The 16669-nt window shown below is 41.4% G+C and overlaps 1 pseudogene; it reads right to left on the bottom strand.

Annotated features, from left to right (window-relative positions):
- Positions 1-497: 497 nt before the first annotated feature.
- LOC122099486 lies at positions 498-15361 on the bottom strand (annotated as a pseudogene).
- Positions 15362-16669: the final 1308 nt, after the last annotated feature.

The following is a 16669-nucleotide window of genomic DNA, read 5'->3' as shown; positions in this document are numbered from 1 at the left end:
TTACTAAGCACAATTCTCTCTGGATGGCAATCAAGCAGAGGCGCCCATAGTTCACACCTGTAAATCCTAGCTACTGAAAAGTCTGAGATCCCAGGATAATGTTCAAAGCTAGTCCAGACAGGAAAATCTGGGAGAATTTTAGTCCCAATTAACCACAAAAATGCAATATGTTGAGCTGTGGCTCAAGCAGTAGAGCTCTACCTTAATCAAATATCTCAGATTCACTTCAGACCCTGAGTTCAAGGCCCAAGACCAGTGCACATGCGCACACACATGCACAATTTTATAACATAGTTCTTAAACCTAGCATGGTGCCATCTTAATCCCTTAATGTCATGCTTTGCTATGAGAATTGGAAAAGTCTAACCTCTGGCATGGGCTGCAGTCCATGATGGTAAACAGCATCTGGAGAGAGTAATTACTTCAGAGCTAATCAGACTGACCCAGACTGGAAGTACGAGTTAGGTGGTGCAGACACATGACCCCTACTCCCCTATTCACCTAGACCAAAAGCAGGAGTATGGTAACACAGGCACACAACCCCCACTCACTCAGACCTGAAGCAGGAGTGAGGAAACATAGGTACATGGCCCCCACTCACCCAGAAATGAAGCGGGAGTGAGGTGAAAAGGGCATTAGCCCAGACTCATCCAGCCAGGAAGCAGCAGTGAGGTGGTGCAAGCACATGGCTCCTATCCACCCAGACCAGAATCAGCAGTGAGGTGACACAGGCACCATGATCCCTACTCCCCTACTCATGCACACCAGAAGCAGGAGTGTGGTGACACAAGCACACTACCCCCCACTCACCTAGACTGGAAGTAGGAGTGAGGTGACACGGGCACGGGCCCCCAAGCAGCCAGACCAGAAGTGAGAGTGAGGTGGTACAGGCACACGGCACCTACCCACCCAGACCAGAATCAGGAGTGAAGTGACACAGGCATGCAGCCCCAACTTATCCAGCCAGGAAACAGAAGTGAGGTGATGGTCTCATGACATACCATAAGAGCCTAGCATTCTATGGTGGCCCCCTTCTCTCTCGGCCTTTGTGAAGGGTGGCTGGGTTTCATGATGCACTCCAGAGGTCAAGGGGCTGGAGCTAAGGATGCTGCTGCCATCCCCAAACTGGTACTGCACCTGCTGTAGCTATGGTAGCAAACTTAATTAGTTCTAATTCACAGAACATATACTATGAACTATGAGTTTCTTCAGGTACTGTGCGCCACTTGCTAGTCACTTAATATTATAGTTGCCAATGTCTAAGTGCTCACTGACCTGTAAATATGCTGGAATGGAAATCCTACTATCACTGCTGTCTTCTCATTTCTAGGAATGATGATTTTGAAATGGCTCTTCTGGAGAGAAGAAGAGGGGACATAGACCCAACTATTCAATAGTGCCTTTGGGTGACACTTTATTGGCCCAAGAATGAGTCGACACAACTGGTATCCAGGTGTTTTGGGTTAGTCTTTTGGGTCATGCTTTCTGTTTGGCCTTGGAGAGTCTTAAGCTTCTCATTGTAGACACAGAAGATGGGAAAGTAACTGCCAAGGCTTATATATTCAGGAGCCATTTACTTTCTGCCCTTCTGAGATGGCATCTTACTACATAGCCAAAATGGTCTTGAACTTACCAGGCTTCTGCTTAAGCCTCCCAAGTGATGGAATTACAGGCTTACCATACCACACCCAACTTTGTGTCATGGGCCATTTGAAATAGAAAATTCATGACATTTGTGCTGTATCTACTAACAAACCTGTGCAAAGATCAAATAACTTACAACCCAGTTGTTAAGAATATAGACTCAGATTCAACTGAATTTCAAATTCAATTTTGGTTATTTACCTGCTTTTGGTTAAAGAGGAAGACACTTTATCACTGAGCTTTATTCACTTGTACAAAAATGTGGATGGAGCCATGGACAGATGGCTCATGCCTATAATCTTACTCAGGAAGTTGAGATGGAAAGATTATGTTTTAAACCCAGCCCGGGCAGAAAAGTCCCTATGAGATACTTAGGTCCAGTGAATCACTCAAAAACCGGAAGTGGGGGGCTAAGAAGTTGGCTCAGTGGTAGAGTGCTTGCTTTGCAAGCATGAGGCCCTGAGTTCAATTCCTCAGCACCACATAAGCAGAAAAAGCTGGAAGTGGTGCTAAGGCTCAATTGGTAGAGTGCTAGCTATAAGCTGAAGAGCTGAGAGACAGCGCCCAGACCCAGATATCAGGCCCCATGAACAATAACAACAAAAAATCAATACAGAAGTGGGGTTGTGGCTCAAGTGGTAGAGTGCTAGAAAATGGATCAGGGACTGTACCCAGACCCTGAGTTCAAGTACCACAATGAACAAAAAAAAATGTGATTGGATAGTGGTATTTTCCATCTCCTAGGTTTATGATTATTCAATAATCAGAATTTATTGAGCATTTCCTATGGAAAAGAGGTATTTTTCCTCACCAGCAAGTGATTTATGATGCTGCAGAGCATGCAATGGAAACCCTCTACTTCAGTGGAGAATTGAATGTGAATTTTGTGGGGTCCTATTAGAATAGCAGGTCAGGAGCAAAACTGATAAGGATTCAAGCTCTCTGTTAAACCATACTGTAGCCATTTTGATTTTTGTTAAAGGAATAATTGATTTAGACATTGGTGGCTCATGCCTATAATCCTCACAGCTTAGGAGTCTGAGATCTGAGAAGCATGATTTCAGGCCAGCCCAAGCAGGAAAGTCCATGAGACTTGTCTCCAATTAATCAGTGATAAACCCAGAAAAAGAGGTATGGCTTAATAGAGTATTATTCCTAAGGAAAAAGCTCTATTTAAGCTGCCCTAACCCTTCAAGTCCTATGTTGGGACATTACCACCTACAATGCTGCTGGGCCATGCCTTCTCTTTTATGTGTACCTACAGCCAATAGGCTGTTTAGCCCTCGACTTTGGTGGTGGCGTGATTCGTGTATGGAATATACTGCCCGGAAAAAAACAACTATGATATAAGCAATGTTTGACAAGGTGTTAAATCCAAAGTTGTAATGGTAAGGATGTTTTCTGTTTAACTTTATTCTTTAGTTAATTGCTTTTAAAAGTTTGGGCTGGGAAGGTAGCTCAGTGGTAGAGTGCTTGCCTTGCATGCCTGAGGCCCTGGGTTCAATTCCTCAGCACCACATAAGCAAAAAGAAAAAATCCAGAAGTGGTGCTGTGGCTCAAGTGGTAGAGAGCACTAGACTTGAGCTGAAGAGCTGAGGGACAGCACCCAGGCCCAGAGCTCAGGCCCCACAACCGGACCCAAAAAAAGAAAAAATAAAATAAAATAAAAGTTTATCTTCTTATTTGATTTACTCCAGGAAATCAAAAGTTAATATTTGGGACTTTTGGTGAAATTTGAAACTAGGCAAATAAGAGCACCCATTGTCCCCAAATTCATCATTTGAAATTATTAAAATTTTATTCATATGTTTTAGTCGTCAGAAATTTGAGCCAAGCATGGGAGCTCACATTTGTAATGCTATCTGCTGTGTGTTGACTAATGCAGAGAGGACTATGATTTGATGCTAGCCCAGGCAAAACATTCACAATATTGGATCTCAATCAATATCTGAAACCAATGCATTGTGCTTTTTATTTCATCTACTCAGAAAGGGTAAAAAGAAGGATTGTGGTCCATGATGGCCTGGTCATAAACATAAAACCATACCACAAAAATGTCTCAAGCAGAGCTGGGTGCAGGTGACTCATGCCTGTAGTCTTAGCTACTCAGGAGGCTGAGATCTGTAGATCACAGTTCAAAGCCATCCCAGGCAGGAAAGTCCGTGAGACTCATCTCCAATAAACAATTAGAAAACCAGAAGTGGTGCTGTGGCTCAAGCAGTAAAGCATTAGCCTTGAGCTGAAGAGCTCAGGGACAGCACCCAGGCACAGAGTTTAAGACACATGACCAACAAAAACAAAAATGACTAATGCAAAAAAAGCAGGTGTATGGCTGAACTGGTAGAGCACCTACCTAAAGTACATGAGGCCCTGAGTTTAAGTTCTAGGATAAAACCGAGGGAAGGATGTGAACATATGGAAGGAAGAAAAGAAGGAAGGGAGGAATTAGTCTGTATATTGTACTTGTCTAGTTATTTCATTAAGGTAGCTTCTCATTCCTTTTTCTTTTTTTTTCTGTCAGTTGTGGGGCTTGAACTCAGGTCCTGGATCTTGCCCCTGAACTTTTGTGCTCAAAGCTAGTGCTCTACCACTTTGAGTTACATGGTCACTTATGGGTTTCAGTGGTTAAATGAAAATAAGAATCTCATAGATTTTCCTGACCAAGCTGGTGTTGAACCTTGATCCTTAGATCTCAGCCTTCTGACTAACTAGACTTACAGGTATGAGCCACTGGCTCTGGGCACTCACTTGTTTTCTTTCTTTCTATTTTTTATCAGTCATGGGACTTGAACTCTCGGTGCTGTCCCTGAGCTCTTCAACTGAAGTGAAGCACTCCACCAGAGTCCACTTCTAGTTTTCTGATTGCTAATTGGAGATAAGAATCTCATTAGCGATGTTCAGAGGCAGATGGCAAAGGAGAAGCTGGAGGCTAAACAAGCTCCAGCATAGAAAGCAGTTTTAGTGTTCCAAAACACTGTTTAGTGAACAGTCCTAGGCTACAGAATCACCCCAAGTGTGCCATCAGGTACAGAGAGTTTGGCCAGAGAGGGAAAATCCACACAAGGAGGCAAAACTGAGCTCTTGCCGGTAGCCAAGGCTGCAACGGATGTGGCGGCAGTGACAGTGGCCGTAGTGGCCATACCTATAACAGAGAGAAACAGCACCAGACACAGAGGGTGAGCAGATTCTACTCATCACCAGCAAGAACTGACAAAGAGCAGATATCTTCATCCTGCAGATCACACACCAGAGACAACTCAGGAAACAACACTCTGGAATGAGTACAAACCTGACATCCTCACTCCTTCTCAGGGAGCAGAGGAGGGAAAGCCATCCCTCCCCAACCACCAGAGATCTCCATCTTCCATACTGACAAAGGCCCCTCTGAGCAACTAGCTACAACTCAGGCCTTGGAAGAAAAGAAAAGAGTCATTTAGCATGTCACAAGAACCTGACCTAACCTGCCAGGCTCAGCTCCACCCAGGGGAAAATCACCCAGCCCAGACAGAGGAAGATCCGCCTCCCACCTTAGGAGAGACTTTCTTCACTGTGTAAACAGAACCAGAGGCTGCCCCTCCCTACAGCAGCCTAGAAAATCAACTAAAATTCAGTAAACACAAACCCTGAGAATGGATCCAGGCTGGGCTCTTGGAGTGTCTCTGGAGCTAGCCCCTCAGGGAAAAGCTAGTTTGCTGAAAAACCTCAACCCTACCCAGAACCTATCCTCATCACAGCATCTCGAAACTAGAGGAAACAGCCATCTCCCTGTTTTGTGATACTCAAAGCAGATCTCCCTCCCATTGAACTAGCCTGGAAAGAGGATCACAAAATCCTGGGTAAATCACAGCATTTTTCTGCCTGCTCAAACAAACTGACTTAAGAATCCAATCAAGCCACAGGAAAACCAAACACCACAAGCAGACCTGAGACTGCACCAAGAGACTGGTTATGGACACAGTGGAGATAAAGGATCTTCCCATCCCCTCTCCAAAAAATAACTCTTTTTGTACCTTTTTAAAAATTGTTTTCTATTAATCTTTCTTTTCCTCTCATAATTTTTATTTTAGGTGTATGTGTGTGTGTGCTTTTTTTTATATCTTCTGATCTTTTGGTACTTTTTTATTTTCTGTTTTTTACTCTTTCTTTCTTTTTTGAGTGACTTAATTGATATTCTGCTCATCCCCATATATATACCCATCATCAATTATTAGACCTTATACCCCATGGTATATACACTTAATCCAGAAATTTATTACTCAATTCATAAGCTCTTAGGCATAATTCTTTAGTAGCAATATTATATCTTTATACCTATATAATTTCCTGTTTGTCTGTTTGTTTTTTGCTGGGCATGGGGCCTGAACTCTGGGCCTGGGCACTGTCCCTCAGCTCTTCACCTCAAGACTAGTGCTCTACCACTTTGAGCCACAGCGCTACTTCCAGCTTTTTCTGCTTATGTGATGCTGAGGAATCGAACCCAGAGCCTCATGCATGCAAGGCAAGCACTCTACCACTGAGCCACTTTCCCAGCCTTAATTTTTTAATAACTAATTTTAAGCACTTTTATTTTTTAGTTTTTCATGTCTCCTATCCCTCACCTCCTCTGATTCTATCCTTCTCTCAATACCATTTCTTTAAACTTACATAATTTTTAAGTGTTTCACTGTTTAAATTTAAATTTTTATTTCCATTTTTCTTCTTTTCTTTTAAATCATTCTCCTATCATTCTGTCTAATCTATTTCTCTCTCTCTGGGATAAGAACTTGGTTAAATTCACTCTCCTTTTACCTCTCCATAGCCCTCTAATCAGTGGTATTGCTCTGAGGAATTACTGTCAATGTTGCCACAGTGCCTAGTCCAAGGCCTCTCACAAAGGCTCCTAAACCAACCTGGCTGAGCCTCTGTGTGAGTTAACATCATTGAACAACTGCGTTCCATGGTTTGTGAGACATTCGCTTCTGTGATCATATGCACATGAGGGCCCAAGAAGAGAGTTCCCTGGAAGGAATGTCCTAAAATGCAAAACATCTACTAGGGCAATGGAAACCCATGGTTGGGCATGCTTAATTTTTTAACCTGTGCACTGAACTAACAGGAACACATTAAGACACACTAAGAAACCCTGATGTAAAGGATCAGAAGGGCTGAGGGGAAGGGAGCCGCATGCTCAGGAATATAAATGGAGCTTACAAACCATTGCAGGCTCTGACTTTCTATGTTGAAGTTAAGATTAACAGGCAGCCCAAGTTTCTAAGAACTCATTGTCTAAGCTATATGCCTCTTTCAGAACTTCTTTCCCTCCTCTTGTGTTTTGAGAACAACAGTTAGTACTGTGTTTCTGTCTCCTAGGGGCAATTTTTCTCTTCACACAATGCTTAAAGTAGATAATAGGAAGCTGAAGTTCCCAATACTGAGCACAAAGTAATCATGGGTGTATCCTAACAACCTCCACTGAATGGAAAAATTTGAACAATTTTCCCAAGGCAGGTATTGTCCAGTACAGTAGTTACCACCTATAACCCTTGTTATTAGGATGGTTGTGATCTACTAGAACAATGAACTTGAAACTGGGCCAAGACGAGACAACTTATTGTTCCTAGAAACGGGGGAAGACAACTAGGAGAATGTTTCTCTGGCACAGACATGGATATAATTACAACAAAGTTCTAAATTGTGGCTCATCAGCAGAGACTATCAAGTCATATCTCAATAAAGGTAATAACTAAACATAAAAATTAAAAAAACTATTTGGGTTTCAGTACTAACATCTTTTTAAAGGTGTGTGTGTGGTGTCTCAGATTTTTGTATGGGGCAGCATTGGTTCTTAAAAATCATCCTATTGGCACTATCTTTAGGTTTCCCATTCAAGTCTGGTGGCATTCTAGCTGTACCACTTGAATCACACAATTTCTTGACTTCTGCTGGTTAACGAGATAAACATGTAAGGTATATGTCAACCTTGGTTGGTTTCAAATTATGATCTTCAGATCTCACTCTCTGGAGTAGGTAAGGCTATAGGAGTGAGCCACTATGCTCAGCCCAGTATTTCCAGTAAGTTACTTAATCTTTCTGAATCTCAGCTTCTTCTTGTGTGGAAAGTGAACAAAATTATTTTGTGGATCTTAGAATCTGGTGGGAGTTATGACTGGGAATAGGAAGTATAAGTGTTCGGGATGTGCAGACAGAGCCTGACAATCTCATAAAACTACTGATATTTATATTGAAATGAATTAAAGGAATTGGAAACGATGGATTTTTCTTTTTTTGTTTATCCATTTCTGGGCAGTGAGGGAGCCACAGAAATTCAAGGAGAACGAGGAAACAAATGCAGCAGTGATACACTGTAGATATTATGTTGACAATCAACTATACCACTTGTGGGCAGGGAAAGGAGGGAAAAACAGAGAGAGAGCAAAGAAGTGATGAGATTATGGAACATGAAATGAACTCATTATCTAAATTACAAAATGGTGACCCGCATGTCCACTACATTAACAATAAAAATTTTTAAAAGTCCAGGTTGATGATTCTCTCCTCCAGTTTTAGTTAGAGGCCCTTGAGATACAGGCCCACCTATAGAGTTTTCAAAGGTCAATTGATATGATAATTAATATAGAGCCAAAATCTCTTAACAAATGTTATAAAAAGTATTTCATTCATAGTACTTCTTTCTGTTTGAATGGAGATTCTATATGTTATTAGCAGAGCTATATTTTTTACTTTTTGTTTTCAATATTTGTCAACTGTTGAAATCCTTTTTGAAGCTTTGGGACAGAGGTCTGCTATATCTTGGCACCCTGCCCCTAACTAAAATAGTAATCAACCTTTGAAATTAATTTACTTGTGTATGAGTTCGTTTTATTTTTTTATTCATTTATATATTTATTTGTTTATTTATTTATTTTTGTCGCTGGTGGTGAACTCTGGGCCTGGTCGCTGCCCTCAGCTCTTCAGCTCAAGACTAGTACTGTACCACTCAAGCCACAGTACCACTTCTGGCTTTTTCTGCTTACCTGGTGAGGAGGAATCAAACCCAGGGCCTCATGCATGCAAGGTAATCTGTCTACCACTGATCTACCTTCTCAGCACCTATGAGGGGTATTTTTGTGCACGGGTCTATCAAGGAAATTTATTCAGCAAATGTATTCATTTGCCACTAGACATTAATTATGAATTATCTGATAGTTAAAGGATAAATTGTTAGCATTTTTACTAGGAATTGTTTGTCTTCCCATGCTAAAAACATGGAGGAGGGTATTTTAAACTAAAACTACAAAAGAAATTTAAGATCTTTGTGCTAACAAATGTGTGCAGTTATTACATTAAACAGAAAATTCAAACTTCATGAATACAGAGCTCAAACTTCTTATACTACTTATTTCAAAATGTAAATTAAAGGGAAAATCAGACAGGGGATAAAATTTATATTGTATGTTAATTTTTAAAGAGGAAAATAAGATCCTAGCTGGCAGATTAAAGGCAAAGCAATATCAGAGCCCTATCTGATCAATAAGAAATAAGAAGCTTATTTGAAAAAAAAAAAACTGCAAAGTGCACATCCGGCAAAGGCAAGCAGTCAGAGCCTACCACAAACACAGAAATACCATATATCTCAGAAAAAGGAAACAAGTTCAGACCAGTGCTCATCCTTATCCCTGATTTCAATAATACATATACACCCCCTACACACACACACACACACACACACACAATGAATGTATGCAACAGCTCAACCTACTCACATAGACTCAACATGAATCAAAGATCTTCCTGTAATATATGAAACTTTAAATTTCAAGTCATGTAAATAATTGATAATAGATGCATAAATAATTATTTTCCGAATAGTGCTCTGCTATGAAAATGAGAATTCATGATGATTATAACTACTTAAAACATCTCTGAATCTCAAAAAAAACTAAACAATACACAATCGGAATTTTGGGACTGCATTTCTACCAGCTATTCTGCAAAGGCTTAATAAGAAGATACTTATGAGATTTTGTGTACCAAAAATTAAATACTAAATTCAATTAATACCTGAGTAAGTGAAGAGAAGATGATCAGAGAGACCTATGCTGCCTCCCGTTCTCAGCCAGCTGTACACTGTGGCATCTTTGCTGCTGCTGGACCTTAGTTGTCTTCTCCAGTGCAGTGGCCACACTGGGGTTGGATTGGGCATGGTAGGGAGATGAGTGTAGGCCACATGGGAGGCCACACTGGGGTTGGGGTTTGGTGCAGTGTGGAGGGGAGAGGAGGCCTTGGCAGAAGCTGGTGAAGCGAGGAAAGAGGCAGGAAGCCAGAGGCTCAGAAAGCAGCGTGCCCAAAGGCTGCCTGATTGTGGAGAGTGTCTGTGAGGAGGGGTTGTTGGGGCGGATCCCATGGGGCCTGGTGGCCTGGTGAGAAGAGGAAGGAGTCTCAAGTACTGCAAAGGAGGACAATGAAAATTAAGATCACAGTGGCTGAACAATTTCAACAACAAAGGTGGGGACATGGAGGTAAACTCTGGGGATGGAGAGGACGGCAGCACTGGGCCAGTGGCGTTCAATCCTTTCTGGACACACATGGAAGTGTGTGAGGACTGGCTCCACCACAGCTTTGGCCTCACTTGACTTGAACGGGCACCCGGAATGGTCACCTCAGCCTCAGCCTGCCCCAGAGAGCCAGACTGGCATAGATGCTGAAGACCAGGCAGTGGCTGGGAGGCTATGCGCAACAGGGTGGAGGAAGCATGGCTGGTGGGTGCAGCTCCAGCCCAGCCAGGTCCAGGGCCACCGGGGAAGTTCGGACTGTAGATCTAGAACAGGCAGTGTGCCCCAGACCAGTGGGACTTCCAGGGACTTGCGTGGTGGCCAACACGTGCATGTTGGGAACTTCATAAGCATGGCCCAGGCATCTCCACGGAAAGGTGCATTCATTCCTGTGCCTCTCCTGTCTTCTGGACTCTCGCTGTCCTCCTGCTTCCTGCTGATGTACCAGGACACAGACCCCTCCAAAGGCCAGCAGAGAGCCGTTGCCAATGTAAATGCAGGAGGGTCGTTTATTATGGCTCGAGCTGGACTCACAAATCTTCCCTGACACAGCAGGTCAGAAATTGTGAGCCCCAATCTCTTGTTCAGCATGGTTTTTTTATTGTGTATGAAGCAGGTGGAAGGATCATTACAACACTGATTTTGTGATAGGTCGGTGGTTCGGAGTAAATCTAGTCTTAAGTTTATTGGTTGGGGAATGATCATTTCCAGTAAGGGCAGGGACTTTCTAACTTAGCAGTTACAGGATAGGTTAAATCATACATAGCAAGCATATTATAAGTTGGGGTAGGTGGGGCCAATCACAGGAATGATGAGGGCGCTATTCCTGGATTATTTCCCGACCTACATTGCTTCCTGATAGAGTTGGGAGATAATCGGTCACGGCAGTCTGAGATTCCTGGACAGATCAGGGCTGTCTGATTTCTTAGTTATTTTTACTGTTACATTTTCTTAGAACATGAACTGACACTCTTTTTCCAGTAGCAGATATTTTCCTTAGAGTTTCTGAAATCACTGCCAACTTATTTGTCCTCTCACTGACACGTCCAACTACAGGAGTCAACTTCTCCACGCTGATGACAGGCCATCTCAGAGGTATTCACAGGGCTGTTTCCTCTCTCCATCTCAGGCCTTTCTACTGAAAGAACATCCTTACTAAAAACTTTTTAGTTGTTTCTAGTGAGGAAGAAAAGTAAGGCCTAGTTGCAGCCATGGAACCAAGAATTGAGGACCATGGCTAGAGCAAAACGCCCTGAGAAAAGATGGATTCATTTTTGTCAAAGACATAAGTCTCTATGGGAACTCTCATTCTAACTGATTTTCTTCCCAGTAATATATTCACAGAATATGTAGACTATGTAATGAATGAACAATGACATATGCATAATATTTGTGAATATGGAGGGAATTAAGAAAAAACTGCAATGGCCAGAAGTAACTGGTTCCTTGAAAGAGAGCTGGTAGGTTCTTTGTTTGGCCTCTAAGCCTTTTAGCACAGTATTTTGTATTGCATTCAAACATATGAAGTTCTTAAAATGTAAAATTAGGACAAATAGTTAAAAATAAGGAAATTTTCCTAATAAAGTATTACAAACTGCATCTTTCAATTCAGAAGTACTTAACTTGAAATTTTTCTCACGTTAAATTGCCTTTTGTTCTACCTAAGAGTTGATATTCGAAAATTCCTAAAGAGAATTTTTTTTTCTTTTCTTCCTTTTTAAGGAACCATAGTGAGGTCCATCTGTTTCTGCTGTGAGCTCTTTCTTCCACTTTCTGCCCAGTTGCTGTCAATACTCATCCCCATACGAGACAAGCACCTCACATCCTGCCTTGATGAAATGACAGGTTTGGTAGAAGATCTACCTGTCGTACAGAAAGGCCCTCGGATTCTGATTCTCAGCTTACCTGCCACAGTTCATATACCTAAAGTTGAAGCAGGCACAGGAAGGAAACATAAGAGGGTAAGTTTCTGCTCCCTTTGGATCTACTCCTAATACTCATCCACTCTAGAACTCTAAGTGCACTGTTTTCAAAGCCCAGTTCCAGACTTCTCTTAATCCTTATTTGTCAAAAATAGATTGATTTCCAGATTCTCTAAATTGAGTTAAAGTTTATGTCATAGATTTGGTTGGGGACGTGTACTCTGTTTCTAGATTAGCACACATCATTTGACATTTGGCCCAAGTAATTTTCCTTAGATTGGACTCACTCATGCACCTGTCGCCACTATGTTCCCATAGAAATTCAGAGAACCCTTTGTCTTATAAAGACAATAGAGGGAAATTTGTTTATTCATGATGTCGTTTCATGATAAGACAATGGTTCCCCATGGCACAGGGCTGCAGGACATATCACAGACCCACTGCTTTCTGAACCTCACCACTGCTCCAACTCTACTTCTACGTGTTTGAGTGTACCCTAATAGACTAAAGTTCTTTCCTGTAGGTTGTTAGGGCACTATGTAATTTGCAAAAACTAGGAAGAAAAATTATAGTTAAATACTCCTACAATGAAATTGTCATTTCTGTCTCCACATGTGTTTCGCAATTACTCAGGGAATATGATTTATTCAACTACTGAGGGTAATTCTTTGACTCGTATACAGTATGTGCTTTATAGATGCAGGATCTATGAATGAAGTTAGGCCCTTTGCTTTTTCTTCTGATGTCTTAATTTTGTCTCTCATGGAAATCTTTATTTTGATACAGTACACATATATATGCATACATACATGCATACATACATACATACATACATAGCAGAGCTAATGATTGAACTCAGTAACTAAACTTAACTCTTGCAATACAATACTCTACCACTTGAACCACTAGCCCTTTTTGTGTTGTTTATTTTTGAGGTATTTTTTGTCTGTCCAGGGGCTTAAACTCTGTGCCTGAATGTCCTTCAGCTCTTCAACTCAAGGCAAGCGCTCTACCACTTGAGCCACAGCGCCGCTTTTGATTTTCTGGTGGATTATTGGAGATAAGAGTTTCACAGCCTTTCTTCCATGGGCTGGATTTGAACCATGATACTCATATCTGAGCTTTCTGAGTAGCTACTTCCAGGTTTGAGCCACCAATGCGCAGTTTATTTTTGAGGTATTATTTCCCCTGCTGTCCTGGGTTGCCATCCTGCTTGTGCTGGCCTGGGTTGCCATCCTGCTTGTGCTTGCCTGGGTTGCTGGAGATACTTCACTTTATCCAGCCATTGTACTTCCACTGTAGCTGGGATAACAAATGTGCACCAACGTGCTCAGCCATTGGAAGTAATTGGGGTCTTATAATCTTTTATGCTAGGACTGGCATCAGACTGAGATCTCATCATCTCTATCTCAAAAGTCCAAATTAAAGGTTGAGCTATGGAACCCAGCTATACTATTCATATTTTTATTTCTTTTCCCTCAAATATTCATAATTTTGAAAGCACCAAGTACAGCAAAAGAAAAATGGAGATATGGGAATCCATTGAGAAAGGTGTGATGATCACAGTGCAAGTCTTGTGAGGAGAATATCTTCTTAGGAACCATGAAAATGACTGCTGGACTCACTCCAGATGGCCGGGGATTTATCTTTTGCATCTACACATAGCGGTTTCTCCTTTTTGTGATCTGAGTTTCAGAAAGACAAGCTAAAGGCTTTTGAGTAATAATCAGCAAAATCACATTACTTGAGTCCAGTGATGCTCTTTGAGCCTGCATGGATTCAGCAGTTGTGAACACATAGGATGCCGTCTACACATCTGAGGGGATTTATCATAGTCCTAAATGAGGCTCCTTAAGCATGGATGCACTTTGCCTCTAACACACTCTGTTTATATGCACTATACTTTGATCCTAAATCAGAATGTCCATGTTTATGCAGATTCCACAAACACATACAACTATTTTGTCCATGTCCTAGCAATGTTTCATTGGAGGCACAGCGGGACACATGGAGTTAGAGAAAGTGGGGAAAGGGAGGGCATTTCTTACCATCCAGGAGTACCTATTGTCTGCATCTTCATCTTCTATGATCTAGCCCTCATAGGGGCTAAACTGCAAACCCAATGGCAGATCAGATTCCTCATTCCATACTCTAAGCCCAGCCTCAGGAATACTGTACTGACGAATTCTCAGCCCAGTGGGCAGACTGAGGACTGAATGGTCATAATGCCCCTTGTCCACCACATTGTCTCTTACAAATATAGGTGGCCCATGAACAGTGTAGCTGTTGATGAAGAAGTTCTGACACTGCTCACAATCTCAGACAAGAGCAGCAAAAATTAGTAAAGAAATATGTACATTCAGGGGCTTGGAAGGTGGCTCAGTGGTAGAGCGCATGCCTTGCATGCCAGAGGCCCTGCGTTCGATTCCTCAGCACCACATAAGAAAAAAGAAAAAAAGCTGGAAGTGGTGCTGTGGCTCAAGTGGTAGAGCGCTAGCCTTGAGCTGAAGAGCTGAGGGACAGTGCCCAGGCCCAGAGTTCAGGCCCCATGACCAGACCCCCAAAAATAAAGAAATATGTACATTCTCAGATTTAACAATCATGAGAAAGAGCACAGAATGCATATCATTGTCACTTAGTTCTTCATGTGAAGTTACTAGAGTAAACTAGTAATTGGGGGCCGAATGACCTGATGAATTATTATAAAAGCACATTTGCCTTCTGTTTGACCAAGCACAGAGGGTTACATACACAGGTAATCATCATCCTGGGGTTTACGGATATCTCCATAAGCATAACTCTTTCTTTCCTGTAGGCTGTATATGCTCATTTTTACCTCCTTTTTCCTACATCCATGTTAAAAATCAATGGTTAGTTAAGTTGGGGTTCAACAATGTTTGTCCCTATTTCTTCAGAAAAGTAAAATCTCTTACTACCAAATTATCATCTATTCTTCTCACATACTCTGGTCCCCCATTAACCTTTGACTCAGAGATACAAAGACTTCACTTTAACATTAACTACAGGTTTCTAATTCAATTTTAAGTTTTGACCATTCCCATTTTTAGGTTTAATTTCTACTTCATTAAATTTCTTATAAAGTGGTCATTGATGAATTTATTCATTCAGAATATTTGTTGAGGTTATGTTAAGTATTGAGCAAAGACCTGGACATACAGGATTGAAAATGTGTGGTCACAGATTTATTAGACACTTTGCGTGTATCTATTATTTTACCTTTTACTTATCGTTTTCAGACAACATGCAGGCTGTACATATTTTTCTTGCCAGTCCTGGGGCTTGAACTCATGGCCTGGGCACTCTCCCTGTGCTTCTTTTGCTCAAGGCTAGCACTCAACAACTTGAGCCACATTGCCACCTCTGGCCTTTTCTGTTCATGTGGTTCTAAGGAATAGAACCAAGGGCTTCATTCATACAAGACACATACGCTACAACAAGCCACATTCCCAGTGCAGTCTGTGCATCTTTATCCATGTTCTTCAGATTAACATTCAGAAGTTCAGGGAGATTGTAAAATGTGTCATGGTGTAAGTGCCTCCATGTGGATAATAACCCAAGTGTGTAACTTCATTGTCAAATTCTTATGTGCTGCTCATTGGAAACCTAATTACTAGTTCCACAGCTTAGTTCAGCCTATGTTTGAACTTTCCAAAGTCCACCTCACATAGTGAGATTACCCTCATCAACCTTGCTAGAATTTCCAAAATTTCCCAAGTTATTTTCTCTTACCCAAGTTTTGTTTGCAGTATTGTCCTTGTGTATTTGCTTCTCCAGGAGTGAACACTGGTTTCTGTGCCTCTTCTAATCCACTTGACTTTGAGAAATTTATAATTCCTGAGAACTTCTTCAAACTAGGTTCCTTACCTAAGGTTGTCTTGGGCATTCCCTTCAATGAAAGTCACATATAGAATTAGAATCTAATTCCTAAGGCTTTCATCTCCTATCAGTTTTCTCTCAAATCCATATAAGTTAGACTGAGGGAGGGAGAGCAATTGAGAATACAAACCGAAGAGCAAACAAGGTCTGTGAATGAAGGAAATGAAGCTTGGAAGAAGACATGTCTAATGGAGACATTTAATGAAAGAGGACACGGGGAAAGTGGAGAATTACAAAACTTGGCTGGAAAAAGATATGACAGAGCAGTGAGAATAGGAAGAAATTATTGGCAGAAATCTATATGGACAATTAAGTACATTCAAATTGCAACTAGGTATAACAGATGACTTTGAAATTAGTTTGACTTTTTTCTATGTAATTTTGCCTGAAAAAGTATGTACCATCTAATAATTGTATAAATTGGTATACATGTCTGTTTTTGATGTGATAAGGTAAAAAAAATGTGATACGGTAAAAAAAGAAAATGTTCATCAGGCAGACTATAGTGACTCGTGATTGTAATCCTAGCTATTCAGTAGGCTGAGATTTGAGGATTAAGGTTGGAAGCCAGCCCAAGCAGTAGTAAGACTCATATCCACTTAACCACCATAAAAGCCAGGAGTGGTATTGTGGTTTAAGTTGTTGAGTGCTAGCCTTGCTAGCACAAAAGGAAGG

Source organism: Dipodomys spectabilis, unplaced genomic scaffold (genome assembly GCF_019054845.1).
Source record: "Dipodomys spectabilis isolate Male_0828 unplaced genomic scaffold, ASM1905484v1 ptg000516l, whole genome shotgun sequence".
Taxonomy (NCBI): Eukaryota; Metazoa; Chordata; class Mammalia; order Rodentia; family Heteromyidae; genus Dipodomys; species Dipodomys spectabilis.
Note: the sequence above shows the minus strand (reverse complement) of the source record. Positions and strands in the feature narration are given on the sequence as shown.